This window comes from Typopeltis vanoorti, chromosome 4 (genome assembly GCF_054136105.1).
Source record: "Typopeltis vanoorti isolate ZY-2024b chromosome 4, IOZ_Tvanoo_1.0, whole genome shotgun sequence".
Classification (NCBI taxonomy): domain Eukaryota; kingdom Metazoa; phylum Arthropoda; class Arachnida; order Uropygi; family Thelyphonidae; genus Typopeltis; species Typopeltis vanoorti.
In genome coordinates, this window is record NC_143552.1 from 72778960 (window position 1) to 72791148 (window position 12189).

The following is a 12189-nucleotide window of genomic DNA, read 5'->3' on the forward strand; positions in this document are numbered from 1 at the left end:
TGAATAACATAACTTAGTCAACATATCCAGTTGCAAAAAAACATTCCTTGTTGAACAACTTATTCAACAAAGAATTTCTGTTGTAATTTCTTTTTTGTTTTTTTTAAGGATACCAGATCTTTGCACAGAAATCAGAAGGAAATACAAAATGTGATTTATACTATCAAAATTAATATAATTTATTAATGGTGTTTAAAATTTACACAAAATCTTTTAAAATAAATTGTAAATACCTTAACAGGATTCCAAATCCCAATAAAGCTGTGATTTTATATTAATTATATTCTTAACATATATATATACATATTAAAAAAGATTAAATGACTGAAAGCCAAGAGATAAAAGTAAAAAACTATTTGAATTAAGTAGATTGCATGACTAGTTTCGTCTTCATAGAAGACTTCTTCGGGTGCATAACATGAGGGAACAACCAACAAAAATTGCGAAAGATCAAAAAACTATTCATTCAAGTATTAGTATATTAACAGACTGCACCACGAAACTAGTCAAGAAATCTACTTAATTAAAATAGTATTTATCTCTGGGCTATCAGTAATTTAATCTTTTTTTTATAAAATATCTCAGCTGAGTAAATCTCTGTGTGTCTGTCTGTCTGTGTGTATGTGTGATAGGATGTACTGAACTGACAATCCTTTTTGAATTAGGACAAAAATAACTAGTATTATACTGAAACTCGAATTTGTGATACTTGGGGAATGTATGCATTGGCAAAGGTGAATTTATGGGGGGGGGGGGGGAACTGAAATTGACAGAAACATGTGCTGATTAGGCAGATTGAGCATAACTGAGCAGAAATATTGAACGTGAGCAGAATTTCAAATGGAGTAAATCGGACTGTATGGCAAATAAGTAATAATGTGAATAATAACAGAGATAACAGAATGAAAGACATGAGAAAACTTGAGAAAGGAGATATGAAAATAATAGGGGGGAAAAGAAGAGTAAAGCACAATACTGACAATAAAGCACACGAAATATTGAACGTGAACAGAATTTCAAATGGAGTAAATCAGATTGTATGGCAAATAAGTAATAATGTGAATAATAACAGAGGTAACAGAATGAAAGACATGAGAAAACTTTAGAAAGGAGATATGAAAATAATAGGGGGGGAAAGAAGAGTAAAGCACAATACTGACAATAAAGCACACAAAATATTGAACGTGAGCAGAATTTCAAATGGAGTAAATTGGATTGTATGGCAAATAAGTAATAATGTGAATAATAACAGAGGTAACAGAATGAAAGACATGAGAAAACTTGAGAAAGGAGATATGAAAGTAATAGGGGAAAAAAGAAGAGTAAAGAATATTACATGGGAGAATACTACATGGAAGCTGGAGTGACCAGAAAAGCACTTAGCAAATAGTACAAAAGAAAATAAAGCATGTGAAGAAGTTAAAGAATGATTCAAAAGGGCAGAAACAGACAAAACGAGATATGGTGATATATGGTAATTCCATGATCACACATAGGTCTGGCAAACAAGCAACAGTGTGTTTTCAGGGATCTACAATTCATGATACTGAGGCATCATACAAGCAAGCAAAGTGAGTGGATGATATGACTATTGGTCAGAATGAATGATTTGAAAGAGATAAGTATGGTAAAGTATGAATGAAAGAAGATATGAAAAAGTTGTGTTAAGAGAGGTGAAAATGATGACCAAGAGTCAAGAATGTGAGTTTGTTATAAAGAATGACATGAGCAATCTGAGGTGAATTATTATCATCAACAGACCTCCATGGAATCAAGAAACTCATCACGGGAGTTCCCATTCTCACATGCACAGCACATCATACCTTGACTTAAAGGCATTCATTGTCCCTGCATTCACCAGGCTCTTGGGCAATGACCAATCACCCACCACATTCCATGCAAAAAATCTACTCCCCCCCCCCTTCTCACACCCACCTTATAGAGCTTCCAGTGCCGGCCTCTCATTCTTCTCCTGTCTCCAGATATTCTATGAATATCTCATCCATGTTAATCTGGTAATTACCCCTTACCTTTCCATGTAAGTTTCTGTAGTTTAGCAGTTCTGTGGATAGTTTGCAGTATTTAAATCACATTATGGTGTAAATAAAGAGTTTAATAATTAAAACAAGACAAGTTTCGTAAGCCGTAAGACTCACATCATCAGGGGTACTGGTACAGAAAAGTTTTACATAACAAAAGTCTATTAACAATTAATTACACATATTCATGTTTTTATAACTTCGCAACTGTTACATATAATTGATAAATCAGAATACAAATGGTAAATTCGTTACTGTATGCTTGTTTGAACATTGCATTGTAAGTGCAATGTAAAAGTGTTTTTTTTTTTCCCTTTCCAAAAAAAATCTCAAGATTCCTATATTCACAAAAACCTCCACATCACCCAATAAAAAAACCAGGCATTTATGAGATTCATTGCTCTTGTGGCATTTGTTATGTCACACAGGAAGGTCGGGAGAGATCTGCATGTCTGAACATGTAAAAAACATCAAAAAAAAAAATGAAAAAATGAAGAGAACATAAATCAGGCCTGGCATTCCCCATAACTACTACAGGCCATCAAGTACTTTGGTGGCAAAAAAAATGTCATATATTGATCGTAACTGTTTTACTAAAATTTAAAGAAACTCACAAATGATTAGGATCCCTATATAATGCAATAAAAATCGAGGCTTAATTTTACATTAAGTATGGTCTGCTTTCATCATAAATTTAACTGCCACGCACCTAGGATATAACACACGTGATATCACAGAATGTGACAGCAAAAATTAACAAGTTCCAACACGCACACAGTAACGAATTTACCATTGTATTCTGGTTTATCGATTATATGTAACAGTTGTGAAGTTATCAAAACATTAATATGTCTAATTAATTAATTAATAGGCTTTGTTGTGTAAAACCTTTTTGTACCCCTGATGATGTACTTCTTATGACTTATGAAACTTGTCGGGTTTTAATTGCTTATTTTTATGAAACTCTTTATTTACATCATAATGTGGTCTCAATATCAAAAATATCCACAGAATCTCATCATCCTTATGAAACCAGATGACCAAATCTGCACTGTAATCCATATGCGGCCTGATCAAAGCATTATACAATTAAATCAAAACATCCTTACTTCTAAACATCAGTGTTTTTTGCATCATTCCCATAATCTGTGTTGTCCACACAATTTTAGCAAAATGTCCAAGAAATTTCAAGTCCCTAGCCACTATCACCCTCAGATCTTTTATCTCCTCCACTCCTCTAAAATATTGCCGGCTTGGTTGGCCAAGTGGTTAGCATATCTGTTTTCCAGTCAAAAGGCTGCAGGTTCGAATCCTGCCGTAGGCATAGGTGTTTGCGATTGTCTCTGAAAATCTAGTGGTGGTAGGTGGCGTTGATATAGATGATGATGATGGTAGTTGTGGTGGAGACGAAGAATTGTAGAGTAGGTGTCCTCCCTTGATGAGCCTTTGGACTTCCTGGAGTCCTCATATAATAATAATAATAATATCCTCACCAACCCTATACTCTTCATCTCATCAATTTTAAAACTACACTTTGCTGCATTAAATTGACATCCTCACTCTCACACACACACTCGCCTATTTAGACAGTCTATTTAGGTCCTCTTGCAAAGCTACAACATCTGCTCTTCTTCTCAATAACTCTCTAACTTTGTATCATCTGCAAACAACTGTATATCACTTTAAGCCTTTCACGTACGTCATTTACATACAAAATAAACAACAATGGTCCCAAAATAGACCCCTGGAGCACACCACTAGTGACTTTCCTCTTCTGGGATATCATTCCCCCATACACAACCTGCTGATACCTATCAAACAGCCAACCAACGCACTAATCTACTATCCAATCTCATTTGTTCCAATTTAACTACTAGTTTGTCATGTGGCAATCTATCAAAAGCCTTTGCAAAATCTAAATATACTACTGTATATGCATCCCCCTTGTCCAACGTATTCATCACGTTGTTATAATACATAAGCAGATTACTAAAACACAATCTTCCTTTAGTAAACTCATGCTGTCTATTAAAGAGAAATCTTCTGCTGTCAACCCAGTTCTGAATCCTTGTCCTTACTAGCTTCTCCAACACCTTGAGCATAACTTAACTCCAGACAAGCAGATTGACTTATAATTCGAAGTCTTAGTCTTATCGCTCCCTTTATGAAATGGAACAATTTTATCTTCTTTCCACAAGTCCTCAAGACATGTTGTGATATACATCAAGTCCCATGGCCTTGTTGACATCGAGTTTACTCAATTCCTCATATACCTCTTGCTCACTCACCATCAGTGGCTCCTTCTCCATTCCCACTGCTCTCAAGTCTGCATTATGCTACAATCACAAGGATGGAATACTTTACTGAATTGCTCATTAAATGCTTCTACCATATCCTCCTAATAAGCCACCTCTACAATGCTTTTTTCCTAAAGACTGTATGCTTTACCTATTCAGTAATTCATTTTATATCTACCTTATTTAATCTTCTGATCTTGGAATACACTCAGTCATCATTGCCTCTGCCAGATACTTCTTGAGTAGAGAACAAGCAGCACTGATTCCCTTCCCATTCAATTCCTCATTCCATGTGAACTGCAAAGAACTGTGATTGCAAATAATTCAGTAAGCAAATATATGGAAGAAATGGAGTGCAGTATGTTAATATATGGGATCATTTTGATAACTAAAATCACTGCTATTGGGTGGTTTTTGGCATTTAGGGCCTCCTTTGATGAATCTAAGGACACCATGGAGTAGCCCATAATAATAATAATATATCTACATAAATCTACATGGCATTCTAAAAACACTTACACACAGAATTAGGGATATTTGTTCTAATGATGCAGCGCTTTCCACAGAACTTAGATATCTTTGCCATACTTTTCTTGCCTATTTTGTAAGTACAGCTCCTACAAAATAGATAAAATACTACATGGCCCTCTTACTTCCCCCCCCCTCAAACACACACAATGTTGTTATGCTTTTTGTGTGTGTTAATCTGGTAATTTGAATATCTAATATTATTAATTTGATATATTTATGTATATTAAAACCCTCTAACAAATATATTTCCACATATAAGTAATAAGTATACAAATACCAAAACTTTTGTGCTTCTCAAAACAATATTATTAGTTATTTTTCAAAATTATAAAGCACATTACTGTTTATAAGTTTGGAAAAAAATAAATTAATGAAAATATTATGGGATGAAATGATGTGGACTAAAGAATAATTCGAATTGAATTTTATAATCCTTCTTGCTTAGAGATTTCAACTACTACATGGCTCAAAAGTATAATGGGAATGCAACTTCTAGTACCAATATTATAAAATACATAAAAAACAAGAAACAAAGTACTTAAAATACTGGTGAAAATCAGTCCGTTTGAGCACCATTACCTGATGAAAGTTTCCGAGTACCTTTTCCAGTTCTGCACTTGTATAGAGTTCATGAACATTAAAAGTACTCATGAGAGGCAACAAAATAGCCATACTCACTTTCAATTATGTGGTAGAGCTTCCTTTCATTTTAAAATGACCGCTATTCGTAAGGTTTATAAACAGTAATACAATAAACAATCTGTATCACATTATTGAAGTAAACAAAATAACACTAACATATCTTATTTAGTCAAAATCATATCGCATTTCTGAAATTCTCCTTCTGATAGAATATCTTCGTATTTCAAAGATGCAAACAATTCTATGCTGTGTTTCTATAATCGAATACGACTAAATATAATAAAATGGACTTCATTATCAGGACTACATGGAATCATACGGCTCATCATCTAACATAAGTCTAAATGACTGTAATGATTCTTAAAGTATTTCATAATTTTAAACAAACATAACACGTTCTACTAAAATGGGCTTATCCAATCCTTAAAAGAATCGGGAAAGTAAACAAGTTCGCGATTACAATTAAAAAATATCTCTGAGATCACACTTTCAGCCTAAAAATTATTAAACAGTAGTTCTCCCTAAATCAATGCTTTGCTGAGAACTTGAAACTCACCGGTAACAGGTTTCCTCTTAACACGTATAATTCATATCGACTTTACTTGGTAAAAAAATAAATAAAACATGCTTAAGAAACACATAAACCTAAAATCATTGCAATTGAATTATATATTTCCGTTCAAACTAAGTTCATTTAAACTTCGTAACGTATCGCTGTTATACGCAACCATAAAGCCATATCGAAACTTAGAAGAAAATATATATACAAGTAATTACAGCTGTTGTGATGTGTAATGAAATACAGGTGAACAGAATCTTATGTAATTGAGGCAGATACGGCTGGAAAACGTTAATGCTCGTATTTTTTATTTGCTTAAAAATAACATTTTCTTTGCTAATTGAAAAATCCCGCATCAAATTCGAAAAACAAAATATTGACAACCTGCTCAGGCATTTTATCGAAAGGGAACACTTTACGCTCCCTATCGTGAAATAATGAATATATGAATAAATATGATAAAATCTATAAAAATAGGTGTATATGAAAGTCAGATTTAGCCCGTAAGAAAATGTGGACAGAAACTTCGAATTTTGGCAGCAGCCCAAATTATTCATGCAAATGACAGCGTCAAATATAATCAAACTGGAATCCTATAAGGGATGATAATGTTGCCCCCCCCCACACACACACAACAATAAATGGCACATCATTTTAAACCGTTTTCATAAAAAATAATAAAATCAATCAGCTCTGATTAAAAAAAAAATTGCATATATTATAGAATCGTACATATATATATATATATATATATATATATATATATATGGAGCCTGTGTAGCTCAGTGGATGTGGCACACCACGGCGCATGGCCGCACGAAAGAAGACCTGGTTTCGAGTCTACCGGTTCCCGAGTTAGTTGATCTCTGGCACGGGCAAGCGGGTTTTTCCTCCCGGAAACTCGGGTTTTTCGTCCTGTAAACTCGAGAAAATCGACAGTAGAACCGACATTATTTCAGACATTTTGTGTTAGGGTTAGGGTCCACGAGATGGCGGCAGATTTGAGCCGTCTCTCTTCACTTCGTACCGCTTAATTAGTGATAGCCTTGGGCCATCTATCTCTGATTGGGTACCAGTGGAGATTGAACTGCCCACTCAGTCTCCAAAAAAGTTAGATAGGGCTAAATGGCCTCACCTACTCCCGTATACGGGAATGAAAAGGCGTTAGCTTATTTTTTTGATATATATATATATATATTATAATAATAATAATATATATATATTTTTTTTATTATTATATAACGCCTCCAGGGAGTCCAGACTCATCGAGGGAGGGAACCTACTCTACAACCTCCACCACACGCAACTACCTTCACCAACTACACCAACACCATCTAGTGCCGACCACCATCACTAGCGTTTTCACAAACAAACATTCATGACCACGGCGGGATTCGAACCTGCAGCTTTTTTGGCTGGAGAGTGGATTCGCTAACCACTGGGCCAGCCAGTCCGGCGAGCGAGGGGTAAATATTCCAGGTGTGCTAGATATCACCGAAATTATATTTTTGCATTTAGTTCCGTTAAAGGCTCCACTTATTGTTTCCTGGCATCTTGTAGTTCCTAAGATTAAACACAATATACTAATGCTTCATGAAGAGGACACTTGACAATTTTCGACGGGTAAACATTACATCACATTTGCGTTCAAAATACATACGCATTTGAGCCCTTTGATCAGATGTACAGATGGCTCAGCCGGTCAAATTCTTAGCGTTCCGTTCAAATTCTTAGGACTCGGAAGCTTTCCACGCTTCCTCGTCCCACTGTAGACGCTCTTCGCACCACTAAAGATAACGCTGTATGTTGTTCGGGTAATATGGACTTGCATATTTCGGTCCTGCCATGGAAACTCATGTTGTAAGCCTCAGTACTGAATGTTTTCGTACTCGTCTTCCAGTCGATGGCCGCAACTCCGCATTCACCGTGTCGGCCGACGAATGGCGGATTTTACATAATATCCTTCGTAGCACCCTATGATGTTCGGTGAGTGTGGTAGTGGCTTGTCCACTGCTGGTAGCACTTGCAGTTGATTCCCTGTGCTTCCATTATAGTATGGTATCACTGATAGTTGACCTGGGATGGCCAAATTTGTCAGCAGATATGTTTGCAACATGGAATCCTATCACAATGATTTTTCAAACTCCATAAGTTCTCTTCTTGCAGATATTTCACCCGGAGATAGTTGCAGTGACATGGGAGCATCATATTCCCTCACTCTATACGCTGAAAACACGTGACTTGGCGCAATGCACCTTGCCAGTGGTATGTTCTTTTACTTCTTTCCAAGCAGTGTATTTAGTATTTACCAAACTTTAGAGGTTCATTGCTAATTGAATACACATTTTAATAAAATATGACAAGATACAGTATTATATTCCTATTTAATCCTTTTCCCAGGTGTATTAAACAAAGTTTGGGATACTAATTACCTTAGTATCCCATGCACTTCTCACGGATGTGTACTGCTATGAATTACAGGATGGCCTACAACACATTTAAACTTTAATGTTGTCTCATCAGTTTTACCTAAACAGTGGAAGTCAATGCAGAACTCATATTTTCATATGCAAGTAGAGAAACTCTGCATCGCTATATTATTAAAATACTTTTCGTCTCTGAGATACTCTAGGAAGATTTTTTTGTCACTTGATTAAAAAGTAAACTATTCTTGACATGAAATTATAACCTATTAAAGCTACGTGAAATATACCTAAGTGAAAGCAAATAAAGATTATTTGGAAAGTATCTTCATAACTAAACTATTGTACATCAACAGCTGCAATATATTTTTTATGTGGTTCCCACCCACGAAAGTTGTTTAGTAAACCTATAGCGAATTATTACCATGGGTAAACTATAGATTTTTTCTATTTTCATTAATTTATTTTATATATGTTTTGCATTTTTGACGTAGTCCTTCCCTCGAGACCAAATATGACCTTCTTTCAAGCTAGTGTAGACTTTTAGTAATCGGGACTTTGGTCTTACAAAAGACAATGAAATCGATCTGCACCAAAAGACAATCGCAAACTTTCATGTCCATTAGGGCTACAAACTCGCTACCTATTGCTTGTAGAGTAGATATGCTAGTCATTCCGTCAACCAGGCCAGAACATGAAGTCCATCTATCCCTCAGAGAGTGGGGGATCGTATCCAAAGCACTGGGCTGCCCAAGGAAACTGTTCTAAGTTTGATTCTAGTCGCTGCCGAAAGAAACTTTTTCTGAACCTTTATTCGACCGGTACTCGAATTAGTCAATCTCCGCATATCAGAAGCGTAGGCTGCGGATATGTGTCATATTTCCCCAATGACAATGCGATGCGAACGATGAGAACAAGAACCCCCAACAGACGTCTAGTCTAAAGACCGCTGTGAGAGTTACCGTCACTCATGCTCACACTATATCCTGCAACAAGTGCCATAAGCCATTATGTGAAGAAGGGGACAGTTCATACTGCACTGTTTTTCAATAGAGGCTATATTACCAGTGTTCCGGAATTTCCGAAAGCACCTGAAAGCCAAAGGATTAACTAAACGCACCAAATGGTGATGCACACAATGCCGAGAAAACCTGAGATGTAAAAATCAATCACTGGGGCAAAAGCAGTGAAATACGGAAAGGTAAGACAATTCCTGACCTCACTGTTATTGATAATTTTGATTCCTTTTAAAAAAACAGAGTGAAAGAATTATTTAATTCCACATGAAGCAAATCAACCAAAATAATTTGTGATTACGAATTATTTCAGAATACTATTCAGAATACAACAACATAGAATAGAAGAAGTGCTTGGAACTGAGCGTGCTATTAAATCTGATCGGTAATGGAAGAGTAGCAAATTCTTAAGCGCGAGAACGTTGAGTTAAGAAAAGAAGTGGAAACCCTCAAATTTCAAATGGAAAATGTCTTGCAGAAAGAATGAAAAAAAAAAAAAAAAAGAAGAACTGCAAATAGATGGGATATCCAAAGCAGGCTCAGAAGATTTCAACTCTCTAATACAATTGATGGGCACAGCAATCGGCGTACAGCTACAACCACTGACATCACCTATGTAAATCGAGGACCACAATGAAATAAAAAGAGACCACAGCACCGCCTCTAATAATAATAATAATAATAATAATAATAATAATAATAATAATAATAATAATAATAATAATAATAATAATAATAATAATAATAATAATAATAATAATAGCTGGTACGAGAGTGTCAGTAATTTGAATTGGTATACAGCGAAGAGAATAGAGCAGACAACTGTCATCTCGTGCTCTCTAACCTTACACTATATATTACTCTCTGAAATAAGACGCATTCGGCTTATAGGAAGCATCCTAATTTTTAGATAAATTTTAGGTACAAAAAAGCGAGTCTTGTAAGGCTAAAAATATGTTAATTTAATTATCATATTTTTATCCTTACAAGACTAGCTCTTATATTATTAGGTTTTATATTATTAGTCATATTATTAGGTAAAATATGACTCTTACTATATTTAGTGTAATAATAATAATCTTTTTATATAATATATCAATATTACTATGCATAATGTAGTGGCCGCTCGTAAGAATTTGTAGTGGTGGGGCTGAAAAGCTACCAGCCCAAATTGCACGTAAATCACGCGTTATCCCTACTACGTTTTTCTACCAGGTAGCAATTTGGTGCGGTCTGCATTGAATGCAGCTTTAGCATTGAGTATTCTAGCCCTATCCCGCACAGCACATTGACTATTGCAAAATACAACTGTTGCTTCAAAATGAATTATATAAAATATTATCGAGCGGTATTATATTACCAACAAGAAAATAACGGATTTTAGATAAATATATAAAAATTTAAGAATGGTGATAATAAAACATGACCTTTCATTTTATATCAGAGGGGCTGCAGCCCTTATGGACGAACCGCCGCTGGCATAATGTAATAATATTACTATGTAATAAATGAAAATGTTTGTGAATAATGAATTTACTTTGTACTGTATGACTGTAAGAAATAGTAGAAAATGTAATATTTTATTTCCTATTATATTTTATAAAATATAATATTTTATTACACTGAGCCTGTGTAGCTCAGTGGATGTGGCGTTTGCATACCACCGCGCTTGGCCGCACGAAGGAAGTCTTGGTTTCGAGTCTAGTCGGCGACTAGAGGAAATTTTTCTAAGCCTTTTTTCGACCGGTTCCCGAGTTAGTCGATCTCTGGCACGGGCAAGCAGGTTTTTCCTCCCGGAAACTCGGGTTTTTCGTCCTGTAAACTCAAGAAAATCGACCGTAGAACCCACATTATTTCAGACATTAAATATATTGTGTTAGGGTTAGGGACCACGAGATGGCGGCACATTTGAGCCGTCTCTCTTCACTGCGTATCGCTTAATTAGTGATAGCCTTGGGCCATCTGTCTCTGATTGGGTACCAGTGGAGATTGAACTGCCCACTCAGTCTCCAAAAGTTAGATAGGGCTAAATGGCCTCGCCTACTCCCGTATACGGGAATAAAAAGGCGTTAGCTGATGACATTTTATTAGGGGGAAATTTGAATCAAGTAACGACATTTAAAATATCTAGAAAGTGTTAGGAAGTGTTATTGGCAGTGATGGAAGATGTAAAAGTGACTTAAAAGCAGGAATAGCAATGGGAAGCGAGGCCTTTAATAGAAAATGGAATTTATTCAGAAATAAAATGGATAGAAACCTAAAGAAAAACTAATAAAATGTTATATGTGGGGTGTTGCCCTCTATGCAGCTGAAACTTAGACATTGAAGAAACAAGAAATTAATATTTTGGAAAGCTTTGAGATGTGGATTTGGAGAAGGATGGAAAAAATCAAATGGACAGATAAAATAACTAACGAAGAGGTCTTAAAAAGAGTAGAAGAAGAAAGAAGTCTATTCTTCTTCTTCTTCTTCTTTTTTAACCTTTTGGTTCTGTCCACTGCTGGACGAAGGTCTTCCCCATGATTTTCCAGATCACTCGGTTTTCTGCCTCTCCCATCCATCTCACTCCTGCAATTTGTTCCAGTTCATCCCTCCACCTTCTTCTCGGTCTTCTTCTTTCTCTTTCTCCATCCACTCCGTTGATTTTCTAGTCCATCTCCCGTCACTGCATCTAGCAATATG

General features: G+C 35.6%; 1 protein-coding gene across 4 annotated transcripts in view; it reads right to left on the reverse strand.

Moving 5' to 3' along the window:
- LOC150107404 (inositol polyphosphate-4-phosphatase type I A) overlaps positions 1-6466 on the reverse strand; it is a 484038-nt gene extending 477572 nt beyond the window's left edge. Inside the window, exon 1 of one of the 4 annotated variants that reach the window (XM_090391868.1) lies at positions 6453-6466. The gene's annotated coding sequence lies outside the window, so the exon portion shown is untranslated. The other 3 variants (XM_090391866.1, XM_090391867.1, XM_090391865.1) reach the window with 3 other exon arrangements.
- Positions 6467-12189: the final 5723 nt, after the last annotated feature.